A 14,495-nucleotide genomic window follows, 5' to 3' on the forward strand; every position below is an offset into this window, starting at 1 on the left:
TAACATGATACCATTCCTACTAATATATTATTCAGTATTTGACAGCCCGTGGGGGCCTCGCCTGTTTCTCCAAACACAATGCACGTAGTCAGTGCAGCCTTTCAATCACACACACTGCTCTGTCTCGAGAGCCTTGCTTAAGTACCTCATTCATCTTTCACCTGCCACAGAAGTGTTGCGTCTTGTTTATATATCATCCTTTGTTTTCTTAGCACTTGGCCCTTTGGCTATAAGCACTAACCCCTCCCTTGATAATCAAGCGTATTCCTCGCATGACAGTGCCTGTTCCAAACAGCACCTGCACAGTCAGTGACAGTATGTGCCCTCATGGTGAGGGCAGCCTGCCCACTGCGGGCGCCCCCAAGTTCAAACCTTGGCAAGTAGGCGGCTAGATTACCACATGGGTGTGAAGCCTCCGCTTTTCTTTCACCTTGCCCCACGTGTAATCTCTCTCCATGAGTTACTATGTTAGAATAGAAGATAAAACATCTTAGGTGTCTTTATGGACATCTGAGAAATAGTTAGGTGCCTTGTGCATACAGATTAGGACATAGTAGGTTATAACAGCAATACTTAATAAATGTTTACTATATCCCAAACATTTTCTACAGATTAGTTCCTTTCATTGTCTATTAGCCCCATTTTACAAACAAAGAAACTGAGGTATAGAGTCTATGTAATTTGCCAAGGTCACCCCACTAGTTTAAATGGCAGAGCTGGTGTCTGAATTGGGACTACCTGGTGCCAGGGCCAAAGCTGTCCACTCCCATCCTATACGGTCTTCTAATTACTGCCTTCCTGATTATAAAGTTAGCTATTTATTGTTCTTCATGAATTGCTTGCTTATCTGCTCTATAAAGTTCTCTCTATAAACCTCTGGCGGGTTTCTTGTCTAGAAAAAAAAAATGCATCCCCCCCAATCAAGGCTGTCAAAGGATTTAAAGCAGTAGAAACAGGGCAACATCCAATTTCTACAGAGAAAGAGTTTGGGGCTTGTATCAAGAGCGCTAGTGACTTGGATTAAGTCTGCTGAGAAACAAGATTTTAAGGAAAATATAAGCAATTAATATAGAATTTAAGAGATTATCTCTAGGAGAGAGCAGATGAACCAAGCTGAAGAACAGAAAGTTCTGGTGAATTCCAATAGTTAAGAGAAAGGGTGGGGCGCCTGGGTAGCTCATTCGGTTAAGCGTCCCACTTCAGCTCAGGTCATGATCTCACAGGTCAGGAGTTCAAGCCCCACAGCAGGCTGTGTGCTGACAGCTCAGAGCCTGGAGCCTGCTTCAGATTCTGTGTCTCCCTCTCTCTCTGACCCTCCCCTGCTCACACTCTGTCCCTGTCTCTCTCTCTCTCAAAAATAAACATTAAAAAAAAAAAAAAAAAGAGCGAGAGAGTGGAAAGAAAACCCAGGACCGCTTGGGTTCAGCTGTGGGGAAGAAAGTAGAGGTCTCTACTGCCCAACATCCCTTCCAGTCCTCAGGGTATCACAGTGGCCCTCTACCCAGGCAGCCAAAGGCCTCTCTTATGGTGGCAGAGTAAATGTTTAAAAGGGCTTTCCTTTTGTTTTCATAGACCTTAAATAAAATAAGTTTGTTGATGTTTTATCTGCTCCCAATTTGTCTTTTTCTTAAATAAAGGATATAACGTTGATTCCAATAGAAACTTGGCTTTCGTGCATATGAGATAAACATTCATATAGAAGTTGTATAAAATATGTCTATATATATATTCCATATAACGTTACATACATAATAAACATATTTATTACATATATAATACATATTCAAGTTGCATTGAACTGACTTCAGAGGAGAGGTCAGTAAGTCACTTGCGGCACCTGGATCTCAGATTGCAGGCCACTGTCTTCAGCCAGCCCCAGATCTTCTTAATAGGGGACAGAACTGACCAAATATGCCTGACAGACATAGATAGATAGGGGTCAGCTGTGGCAACAGGTATCTGCAAAGTCCTCCCACATCCTGACCCCCCATGTGAGGAAATCCTCCGTGTGCTTTATTTTCTCAGATTAAGAAAACAATACAGGCAATCAGGAATTTGTTCTCTGCCTCTATTTAGAATCGAATCTAGTGCTTCCGTGATCTCATCCCAGTACCTGGCCCTTGGCATAAATATCTTTTCATTTTCTTCACATGGTGCCTGGTCTTTTTGTTACCTGCATTTTATTGTTCTGTTTCCCATGTGTTTCATTACCAAGTGCCTAGAATCCTGTTAGGAAATAGACAGGAAGTACATAAATGTCGATAGATTTGTTGATTTCACAACAGCTGCCCAGTGTCTCGGTAAGTACTGGGCATGGAGTAAGATCCTCTCTCCTGAAAATGCAAACAGCAAATATAGACAACTGCAGTGTGTAGTGGGTTAACAGCCCAACATCCTCAATAGGTGTCTAAATTAATGGATGGAGTACACGAGAGAAGGAATTCTGTTTCCTGGAAAGTCATCATTTTCTTTCCACCAAAAAGTTCCTCTTAAAGACCGAAGTAGGCAGAGATTTCCTGTGGTTTTATAATTTAACTGGAAGTCAGAATCAGAAGTAGGAGTCTCTCACCAGGAATGAGCATCAGAAACTGCTCTTGTTAAATCAAAACAAACCTCACTCTCTCAGAGAACTGTGACTTCCAGGAAACAGGCCATCTCAGGGGGTATATGCTCACCTGTTCTGAGATCAGTGGAGGTATCTGTGCTTTTATGATCTTTCTACTAATAGAAGCAAAAGGAAACAAAAAAGAGCAGCCCGTATGCTTTCTGGGAAGGGGAGAGCCAGATTCCAGCCCATCTACCTCTGGGTAAATTCAGAGATCTTGTGGCTGGTGCTAGGTGAGTGTCCAAAGCTTGGTCTTATACAAGCCTACCTGATGTGTTTATGAAGTGACAGGACCCCTGGTTTCCCTGGCTTACTTCAGATGCATTTCATTCTTTTAGTTAGCTAGACGTTTCACCAGTCCTATAAGAAGTTCATAGAAAACTCTGCCAGTTTGCTTTCTGTATGTGGACCCCACGCTAGCTGATCTCGGAAGCAAATCACTTACACAGCACTATTGGAAGATTCATTTCAGATGGCAAACACTAGTTGAAAATACAGATGTTGTTTATGATGTATACAGCTTATAAATAACTTTATCAGATTGAAGGATATTGCCCTAATGTGTCACATGGACATTTTACTGACCCCCTCAAAAAAAAAGTACGTGTGTGTGTGTGTGTGTGTGTGTGTGTGTGTGTGGTGGAGGGAGGCTACTTGACTTCAAAGGGGCACGTTAGAAAGATGTGGTATGAAAAGCAAAGTAGGAACACGGTAATTGAGCTTAGGGGCAAATATATATGTATTGAACATTACATGGAAATGTATTATACGCCCTCACACATTCAAGAGTCATTTACTGATTGAGTCTAGGTTCAAACTAAAAGAAAAATCTCAGGGCGCCTGAGTGGCTCAGTTAAGTGTCCAACTTTTGATTTTGGTTCAGGTCATGACCTCGTGGTTTCATGAATTCGAGCCCCACATCGGGCTCTGTGCCGACAGTGCAGGGCCTGTTTGGGATTCTCTCGCTCCCTCTCTCTCTGCCCCTCTCCTGCTCGTGCTCTCTCTGTCTCTGTCTCTCAAAATAAATAAATAAGCTTTAAAAAAAAAACCTAAAAGAAAATCTCTTTTACACATGTGTGACGTTTAATAATGTATCAGCCTCCTCTTTTGGATGTGTCCCTGGAATGGCTTTCCCAACCTACAGTCCCCAGTAACGTGTTTCTAAACCAACTGATTTATTTATATACCACGTAGCCTTCTGAGAAGTCTAAACCCTTAAGAACAATACGTATAAAAGATACTATGTGGCAAGCCCTCTTGAAAAACTACCTTTGGGCTAGATTACTTTACATTATCAAGTAATTTAGTGGGAATTCTTCATTTATTCCCTATAACTTTTCTAATTTCAGGCTACACTCAACTACAGGGGACTTAGCAGACTAGAATTTTGCTCAAGTCATCTTCCATATAAGGGAAATTAGTTACTACATTATTTGCCTGAATGACTATAGTCAAATTACTGCTGACTTGCGCACGTGAGCTTTTTGGAACCAGAAACCAAGCGTCGCCTTCTGGGAACACCTCCTTTCCTCAGTCTTGATTGGCACGATGGACCACGGATGAGCAATGGTTTTGTAAAGCATGCAAGACTATTAAAATGCATAGTTTTGATTTTTTATGGTTTCTCTCCTCTCTGAGCCAGCAAACTTCAAAATGTTGACTTTCTAAGAAAGAAGATTCAATGACCTGTTTGACCAGTTTCCCGAATGATAGATGTAAAATTGTGCCCTTCAGGGATTCGTGACTTATTTTCGGTGGACTTGAGGAAGCTTTCGCAGAACTAAGAGGATTGGGGGGTAGCTTTGTTTTGCTTTACGTTGTGAATGCCAACCGCTGGCTTAAGTAAAGCGAATGTAATACCAAACCCCCTCAGAAACACACCCTAACTGTCTGTGTGTGTATTCCCGTGCCTGGAGTCTTACTCGTTCGGTTCAGACTGTACTACGGTGCCTTGTTCTCAGGTCCCTGCGCGTGAGTTCTGCAGGGTTGAAAATAGTGTGAAGACTTGGAATCGATTTTCCCTTAACTTTCTATTTATCTCATTTGCCGAGTAAAGGCATCAGTGAAGAGATCTCTAAGTCTCGCCCAGCATTCTTTGACGGCCAGTTCAGGAGGCAGCAGATCTATGCGGTGAGTCACTGAGAGTGACATCGTGTGCAAAGTCGCCGTCTTCCTGAAAGGCTGCTTGCTGAAATGGAGCTACCAGACCTAGGCTTAGGTACCAAATAAAGGTTTAGCCCCTGAATCTGACTAAATTTCCTCACGAAGTTAATTCCTTGTAAGGAGAAACTTTTGCCTTGGCAGGAGAATTGCACACAGCCTGCGTTCCAGACTCATCAGCTGCACAAGGGGTGAAAATTCTGTGCACGGGGTTGTGGGGAACGGAACACTGTCTGGCCGTTTGCCGGCACCACCGCCCGGGATCTTCATAACATCCGTGCTCCTCAGGGGGTGACAGATCCAGAGAGCACCCCCTCCAGGCCCTCCCCCGGAAGGCCCTGTTTGGGGGACCACAAGCATCTTGAGGAAATGCAGATTCATCAGAGCTTCTCAAAGCCCACTGTGTGTAGCGGGGGTAAACAACGCGGTTTTAGAGCGTTCGTTCCATCCTCTTGGCCGCATTGATGGGATTCCACAACATCCAGCAGAAGAGGTGAAAAATTCATTTTCATGCTACTGGTTTGACTGCTTTTTGGAATTGACTATATTTGGTCTAAAACTGACTGTTTTCTCATTGAAGGAGCCAACATTCCCAAGGAGCATTTAAATGAGCTACCTCGTCACCGCATGGGAACGGCTGAACACTGCACCAAGGTCTATTTTCACTTGATTATATGTGTATTTATTATACAAAAATAGAGCAAAACTATGACTCTGCCAAAAGGCTCTCCTACGTTATAGTATAAGAGCAGGCTCGGGTTTCTTTAAATTGAAGGGCTGCGTGCTTGTTTGGTTTTTGCAGCTGTCAGCCTCTTTTTCTGTTAAAAAAATGTTCCCCAATTGGTTAGTATTCATTGTGCTTGTTATTGGGGAGAATTTGCTGGTAGCAACGTGTGCCTGTTGGTAACCCAGAAAGAGGAAGTTCTCTAGTCTGGCAAGTTGTGGTGGATGGAATTGTTCAGATAAAATAAAAACTGACGGGGACAATGGCCCCACACGAGGCCAGCTTGCCTCAGACTTAAACAGATCGGTTTTCTTTCCTGTCACAGCCTTCCATGAGACCTGCTTTCATCTAGGACCGCAACGTAGGTGCAGCACTAAAAGCCCTCACCAAAGGGCTGTCTTGAAGTGCCTCCAATTCTAGAAAGAAGTCTCTTTGGGAATCCTGTTTGCTACCTCAAGCAGTGTAAGCCAAAATTTCAAAGCCTACCATTTCTTCGCAGGCTGTATCTGTATGCGTGAACAGGGACAGAAGAAACCCTATCCGCACCACAGCAACCCCAAACCAGAGGACGGTCCTCGGGAGCCAAGAATGTCCAGGTTATAGGAACAGAATGAAGCCACTTAAGAAAATGGTCAATTATGGAATGTTCTGTGCATAAGTATGTCCATTAATTAAGAAGTGAACTGAAATTACTAATGGATTTCATAATGGCCACCAACCAGCTGCCAGTTGGCTGTAGCTGGGTGACAGATGGTAGTGACTGATCTGGACTAGATCTGACCTAGAGATAGTCCGTCATTTATTAAATTGCAGGCCCAAATAAAATTCCATGCATTGCAGCATTTCACCATTATGTCTCACAGTGAGATGCACTGATATCATTCCTTATCTGCCGCCCCGGGGCAGAGAGCAAACTATTCAGAGGGCTTAAGTAGAACATTCAGTGAAGAAAGCCCATGATACCTCTCAGGATATGAAAAACGAAAAGGCCGCTCGAATGAATGGCATTTGAATGAGGAATAGTGTAACATGGGAAATCTGTTTGTGTTAATCTGGTTTGTTACCCCCCAGCCCCATGATTTACCCCCCACCTTTTCTTTCTTTGTTGTTTAGATTTGTTAATATTTTTTAAATGTTTATATTTTGACAGAGAGTGAGAGAGAGCGTGAGCAGGGGAGGAGCATAAAGAGATAAGAGAGAGACAATCACAAGCAGGCTCCGCACTGCCAGCACAGACCCTGACGTGGGGCTCCAACTCACGAACTGTGAGATCATGAGCTGAGCTGGAATCAAGACTCAGCCACTTAACCAACTGAGCCACCCATGTGCCCCTATCCCCCTCCTCTTCTACATCAAGGGGCGCTCCCTTCCACAGTAACCAACAGGTAGTGAGGGCCTGCTTTAATCCATCAACACACCCTCGAAGTGAAGAGAGCCATTAGAGCCTGGCTCCAGGACCCGCCTTCTTAGGGGTCTTGCATAAACAAGTCACTGAAGTGAGCAAATCAAAAGCCCCAGTTACTGTCACCAGACTCATTGTTGGGGAAAATGAACCGTAGCTGTGCTTTTGAAAGATAAGGCTCAAAAAGACCAGGGAGGAAAATTCCTACTGATATAAATGCCTGTGGAACCTAGAAAGACATGAGAAAATACAGCTCTGTTTTAAAATCTCGTATGAAACGTGCGGCAGGGCTTCCTTCATGTTGTCAAAATGTCGTGTGTCTTCCTGTCCTATTTCAAAGCTGGCATGTTAAGATGAGCTTGAATGCAAGACACATGCATTCAAGAAGCAAAAACATGACGCATCCGTGGCATTTGGTCATACTCAGATTATTATGTTAACTTATCTCAAAGAGGCAGAATACTGCTCTTGACAAAGGTTCCTATTTAACATGTTACACTCATCTTTTTTATTTAGAAAAGCAAAAACAACTTCTTGTCTTGGCTGGAAGGAGCCTGCATAACACACACATGTGCACTGAGAGGCCCTGGATAGTAGAGAGGCCCTCGGAGATTTGGGGGAAGCCTACAGAAGCCATGGATAACATTTCTTTGTAATCTCATGCTTATCTTAAAACCGTATTCAAATTTTGCATTTGAATGCAACATATTCACAACTCCACAACATATTTATTTTTCTGATATTAAAAAATATGATATTTAATGTTCCCTTATATATGATGAATGCTCCAAGAAGGTGCATCATTTTTATTTGGAAAAAAAAAACAAACCCTTTTTTAATGTTTATTTATTTTTGAGAGAGAGAGAGCATGAGTGGGGGTCGGGCAGAAGGAGGGGGAGACACAGAATCCGAAGCAGCTCCAGGCTCTGAGCTGTCAGCACGGAGCCCGACATGGGGCTCGAACTGACAAGCCGTGAGACCGTGACCTGAGCCGAAGTCGGACACTTAACCGACTGAGCCACCCAGGTGCCAGAGAAAGGCATTTTTAATCCTGGGGCTTTGAGAATCCCTGCTGTAGCCCCATGCACCTCTGGATGCTTCCATGCCAAACTCTGGCAAATACAGGGCTTACCCAAATTGCTCTGCTAATAGGTTAGAATACTTAAGAGAGATTGTGACTTCACCAAGTCATATGACTCTGAAATGATTAGATGACTTGTCCAAGGTCACAGGGAGCAACAGAGCGACTAGAATTTCAGTGTGTGATGGTCCCACTGGAGCTGCGTGTGTCAAGTGCTGCCTCGGACGCTGCACCTGAACCCGCGCGTCCTCGCGCTGGGTCTCAGGCCTCTGCCTCATCGTGTGCACCAGGTTCCCTTATTCGTCCCGGTTCTCTCGCGGGGTCCACCCCATTCTCAGCCTCATTCGGCTTTTGAGTTTCCTGTCACGGGCTTGGGCAACCCCGCCTGGCCGCGTTCGGGTCAGCTCGAGCTGCTCTTGAGCGATGGCTCTGCACCTTGAGGCCCCCTGACCTGCGGAGCCTGAGGGCTGGCTGCAGCCGCGCATGCAGGTCGCCGAAAGATCGCCGTGGGAAGAGCAAGGGGGCCAAAGCCTTCCGAGGGAAAGGAGAGTTGAGAGTGGAGGAAGGAGAAGGAGAAGAAGAAGGGAAAGAAGCAGCAGCAGCAGGAGGAGGAGAGGAGGAAGAGGGAGGAGGAGAAAGAGAGAAAGGAGGAGGAGGAGGGGAAGGAAGAAAACGAGACAACAAGGATGAAGTGCACGGCGTGGAACAGAATGGGAGATGGGTTTGGGCTCAGAGGACTGAGGAACAGGCAAGGGAAAGAGTGACCAGACAGCTTCAGAAAGGACGGCGTGAGTGAGGGCCCACGGGCCAGAAAGTGGGGTACAGACGGTCCCCAAAAGGAAGCACTGCCCGGAGCAAGGCAGAGTGGGAAGTGGTTGGCAGGGAGAGAGGAGGTGGGGAGGCCGGCGAGGGCCAGATGGCATGTGGCTCTGTCGGCCATGTTAGGGGGCCGGGCCGCATCCGAAGGACAACGAAGAGATGCTACAAAGCGCAAGCCTGCGACAACTCGCTGAAATTCCCACTCTAGGAACTCCGCCTAGAAACTCTCCAGATCAATCTTCGTAGCTGAAGGAGCGACACTCAATCACCTTTTCAAAGTGGTCTCCTTTCATATCTGTGGGGGTTTTAAAAAATTTTATATGATGTAGTCTTTGGGAAGAAAGACTATAAATAAATATTTTTGTAGTCTCTAATATTATAAGAACTTGTTCCCAGAGTTTGTGGCAATATGTGGACACTGGCTCAGACACAAGTATGTGGAATCCATTTCAATAAGTATTATTTAAAATACTCAAAGTTATTTCACTTGAAAAAAAAATGTCACTGCAGAATCACTTAAAAAATGTTTGTGTATATACCTAAATCTCCAAACTGCCAATGGCAATTTTAAATAGAAAGCCAAAAGCTGTTTCTCTTCCTTTTTATTGGACTATTATTAACCAGTCATAAAGCCTAGCAGTTCATTTATCAAAGGGGAAAAAAATGTATAAATGCTTGACAGATGAAGGCTATAGCCATACTGTTATGACTTTATTTGAATTACATTGTATGGACAAAGTATGCCAATCCGTCCTGCCTCAAGTTACTGCTCTGTTACCTATGGTAACAGTCAGATATTTTCCTCATTACTTAATGATACCAGATCTCAAGCAAGTATCACATGAAAAACAGATGTTAAAATGTGACACTCAAGGTCAGGTTACACTGAATACTTGTTAATTTCCAAGTGCCTGGTTACTTCTCAAGAATCGTTTCTGAAATTTTTCACAAGGTTTTGTTGAATTTGGTTGCGGGGGTCAGAGTCTTAATATACACGTGAGACACAAATAGGAACTTGACTTCTTATTAATCAAGGTGGCAATAAAACAGAGAGAACCCGGTTTTCATACCAGAAAGCTCATTACTTGGCATGAAATGTGGTTTTCCACAAATGCCTAAAACCAAGGGCATAGTTTATATTTTTTTTTCAATAATTTTCATTTGTAGTTTCCCCTTAATCTGTCCAATAGCCTTTTAACTCTATTAAAGGCAGACTTTCATTTTAAATAGAAATAACTTTTCATTATTGTGCTAGTATAGATTATATTTTTAAAAGAAACTAAAATATATGAGGAAAAATAAAATAAAAATAAAATTGGCGTTATAGCACCACCCTCAGAGCCACCACTTCTAATATCAATTTAGTTCCAGCTGTTTCCTCTGTCTATTCATATCTACATAGCAACATCTATAGATATTTTCTTGGAGAAATGAAATCAAAACATGCAGGAAAGATCCTTTTCTGCCAATTAATCTTCATCTACAGCATCATTTTTAATGACTTAAGACAATGCCCTGATATGGACATGCTATAACGTGTTGCAGAAACTAATCACTGATTTCTGGACATTTAAGGTATGCCAGTGTCTTGGCTTTATAAATATTATGGCAGTGACCAAATATGTAGCTTAATCTTTCTACACATTCTTGATGATTTCTTTAGCACAAATTCCAAGAAGTGAAATTTGTGGGCCAGAAGGATGCATGTTTCAAAACGCTTGGTACATAACTGCTAAATTGTATCCAGAAACATTGTGCTAAGTTATATTCCCACTGGAGGTGAGTAGATGCCATGTTTCTGTCATGTTTTTCTTTTTTTCTAGTTTGCTACCATACTTCCTGGATCCCAAGAGGCACGTTCCCCCTCCCCCCCCCATTTTAACATCCTTAAAATCAATTCATGTTTTACAGTTGATGGCCTATCATATTTAAAACTTTTAAAAAATGTTTTATTTATTTCTGAGAGAGAGAGAGAGAGAGAGACAACGTGAGCAGGGGAGGGTCAGAGAGAGAGGGAGACACAGAATCTGAAACAGGCTTGAACCCAAGAACCGTGAGATCATGACCTGAGCCGAAGTCAGATGTTCAACCAACTTAGCCACCCAGGTGCCCCTGGCCTATCATATTTTAACCAGTGTTTTGTTATTTTTCCCACTCTCAGTGGCACTGACAGTATAGTGATGCATCATCTACTCCATGTCCGAAACGCCGTAACATAGGTATTTGCCTTTATAGGTGTGGCTGTGCTCATAGATACACAGAGGATTTTAGTTTTTGTATGGTCAATGGTTTCTTCAGTAGCTGTCTTGCTCATGATTTCTCTGATTTTATGTAATAAACATTCACCTCAGTTTCTTCCTATTCTTAGATTTTACTTAATTCTTCAATAAACTTGAAAATTACTTTTCTGCAAATGAATATATCAATCACCCTAACATCTACTGAGCAATTCAGTTTTTTGTTCATATAACCTACTTAAAGCTTATTCTGTTTAAACATTAGTAATCTCAATCATTTCAGTGTCCATGGAACAAGGATTTAATCGATTTCCATTGACCGATTAATTTGTAGAAACAATTTCTAGACTTCGGCAAAAGTTACCGTTTTGCAGTCATAATCTAGGGCCTCTGAAGGGCTTCTAGATTTAGAGGTGAGAGGCCATTTTGGCTTCGGCCACACAATATACAATAGGACCCGGCGAACTTAAAAATTGGGGTTTCTCATTGCTGGTGACCATTCCTCTGGCTGGAAGCCGGGAGAAGGGATTACTGAGCAGGACTGGAAAGTCTCTGCTTTCAGTACTCAACAAAACACAGGAATTGATTGGAAGCCTACCGGGGCTAAAGTCAGGAATACGTCCCCCACTCAGCTCAGCAAATGAGTTCACAAGTTCATCTCTTACAAGGCCCACATCCAGTCGGTGCACTCAACTAACGCCTGCCGAGCAGCTATTCTGTGCCCGGCACTAACGACAGGCAGATGGGTACAAAACTGCCCTCAGAGAACCAGCCAGTGGAGAAAAAAAGATGAAGTCGATTAGGAAGGGCTGTAAAACCCAGTCGTCAGTGTAGCATGTCCAGCGGGAGAGAGATAAGGGGACGAAGAAGGAGATGGTGGTCCGAGAGGGAGGGAGGAGGGCAGAGCAGCAGACGGCGGCAGTATCTGAAGGATCAGAGGGCTCCGGAGCTGCAGAGTGGGACATGGTGTGTGTGCCAGCAGCCTCTTGCGGTGCAGAAGTGGCAGGCAGACCTATGGGCTGGGTCACTGAATTGGCAGTGAGAATGTGCAATGGCAAGTCTGGGGAAACTGAGCCAGAATCAGGTAGAAGACCTGTGAGGAGGGGAACTAGGAATCTCCAACTGCTTGAATACGGAGAGGCAGAGACGAGAAGTCTGGACAGATAATCCATTCAGTAGCTGGCGTGCTTGGTGACATGCTTGTGCCCGGCCATGAGATATTGAAGCCGGACATGTGTGTGTGTGTGTGTTGGGGGGGGAGGGGGGGGAGGTAAACTCCGCCCACACACGTAGAGTGTGAACTGCTGTGCGTGGCTATATCCCAGGGGGATATGCCAGCTGCCTTTGGATATGCACCTATCCGGGACTCAGGGGAGAGTCAGTCACATCCAAATGCAAATTACCTCACTTTATTTGTTTTCCTGGTGAGAACACCCTCACTGGGAAATGAGAGTTGAGCTCTTTTGCTTGTTAGTTTTGTGGGAAATAAGGAGACATGCTGTAGAGTGATGGTCCTTCCGTCCTGCAGTCAGGCAGAAGGCATGCGAGAAAGGAAGAGAAGGGGCTTCGAGAAGGCCGAGTGTTGTTTGCAATTGTGCAGATTGGGTCACAGTGGCAAAATCTCCCCATCCCGCCCCCACATCAACACCTCCGATGTGTTTGCTGCACTGGCCATAAACTGCTCGTTCTCTGCTATGCATATGGCATGAGCAAATACTCAAGAATGACCTATTTGTACCAGGTTGGTCTGTTTTCAAAGCAAAAAAAAAAGGGGGGGGATTTTATTCTTTAAAATACTGTTACAGTGGAATAGAAGGTGTGATTTTCAGAATTCAAGACATACCCTTGCAATGCTTCTTTTCCAGATGATCTTAACTCCTGGCAGGTGGAAGGAGAAGGCATCTCCACAACTCGCTTGGTGTACTGACGTGTGATTTGCATCCCAGGTGCAGGGAGGTGACATGCCTCCAGTGTGAATTAGATTTTTCTTCCACTAAACCAGGGTCAGAAGTAACACTACCCAGGACGGGAGTTTAGACTGATAAATTACCTTCCTGCAAGGAGGAAAAGATGGATGGGGGCTGTACAAGTATTAAGTATTTCATGCACATATTATTTTTATGTATTGTTCTGTATAGTCCGACTTGTAAAAATTCAAAGGGTTTCTAACTTCCTCCAGGGTGTTACAATCGGCTTTAAACATGTCCAGAGTTAAATTTGCTTCTGAGAACAAGTGTTTGTGTTAATGTGACTTAATTGATAACAGCCCATGTGAACCCTATTATTTAAGACCTATGCATTACTAAATAGTTTCATTAAATAATGGAGAAGAACTTTAAAAAGAAAAACAAAGAAAACCCACACAAGCACATGGTTTTCATTTCAGCAGCAAGGGCTGGAGAGACGCTCTGCTCTGAGGTCGACTTCATGGCTTCAGGCAAAATTGGGAGATTAAACAGAAACTACAGCAAAACCAGAGACACTTAACTCAGTATATGACAAATCTCAGGAAATCTTTGGGCTTTTTTAGGAGGGGAGGGAGTAGTTGTGTTTCTTTTGTTTTGTTTCCAGTAATTAATGTTAGCTAAATAGTGTCGCCATGGAAAGTGACATAAAGTTTAAAATATTTTTGAAAAATTAAAAAAATATATATAATAAAATGGAGCACCTGGGTGGCTCCGTCAGTTAAGTGTCCAACTTTGGCTCAGGTCATGATCTCACGCTTCATGAGATCGAGCCCTGTGTTGGGCTCTGTGCTGCCAGCTCAGAGCCTGGAGCTGCTTTGGATTTGGTGTCTCCCTCTCTCTCTCTGCCCCTCCTTCACTCGTTCTCTATCACTGTGTCTCTATCTCTTTCTCAAAAATAAATAAACATTAAAAAAATTAAAATATTTCTTAATATCTTTGGATAGTTTTCTACACGGCAAAAGCAAGGTAGATGCCCAGTGATCTCCCCTGGCATGGTCATAATGCCTCCTTTCCCAAAGAAGGAAGAGAATATGAAAGAAAATGTAAAGTCTGTTGCAGGGGGTTAGAGAAGGTGGGGACTGGAGTCTGAACGAATAAGTGTTTGAAAGCATAATTCAAACAGTTCTCTACACAACTGATACTTCCCACACAAATACTCAGATCAATGCTCGCTAGCTGCCTAGGTCCAAAGTCGGATTTACAAGCGCTGCTGGATATTACAACAGAATCATTGCCACCTCTGTTTGGGTTCAACACAAAAGGTTAAACGCAAAATAACAGGGGACTGTGCTTCTAGACCACCTTCGCAGGACTTGCAAGGAGGTGGGGAGAATTGGCTTTGTTACCCTGAACTCAGCAGCCACCTCCTGAGGATGAGAATGCTGGAGGATGGCAGCATTTATGAGAATACCACCCTCTGGCTGGGTACGAATCCTTGCTCCCTCAAGCTTAGTAAGAGAGGCGTGGGGAAGACAGCAGAGGAAGAACTGGCAGTGCGTC

General features: G+C 43.7%; 1 protein-coding gene and 1 long non-coding RNA gene across 3 annotated transcripts in view; one reads left to right on the forward strand and one right to left on the reverse strand.

Annotated features, from left to right (window-relative positions):
- Positions 1–14,495, reverse strand: part of SUGCT (succinyl-CoA:glutarate-CoA transferase) — a 707,967-nt gene that overhangs the window by 126,044 nt on the left and 567,428 nt on the right. The gene's annotated exons all lie outside the window — the stretch shown is intronic.
- Positions 5,057–6,336, forward strand: LOC144245828 (uncharacterized). The gene is made up of 3 exons (XR_013339431.1): positions 5,057–5,258; positions 5,346–5,419; positions 5,815–6,336. It is a non-coding gene; the product is annotated as an uncharacterized LOC144245828 (long non-coding RNA).

Source organism: Crocuta crocuta, unplaced genomic scaffold, assembly GCF_008692635.1.
Source record: "Crocuta crocuta isolate KB4526 unplaced genomic scaffold, BGI_CrCroc_1.0 scaffold108, whole genome shotgun sequence".
Taxonomy (NCBI): Eukaryota; Metazoa; Chordata; class Mammalia; order Carnivora; family Hyaenidae; genus Crocuta; species Crocuta crocuta.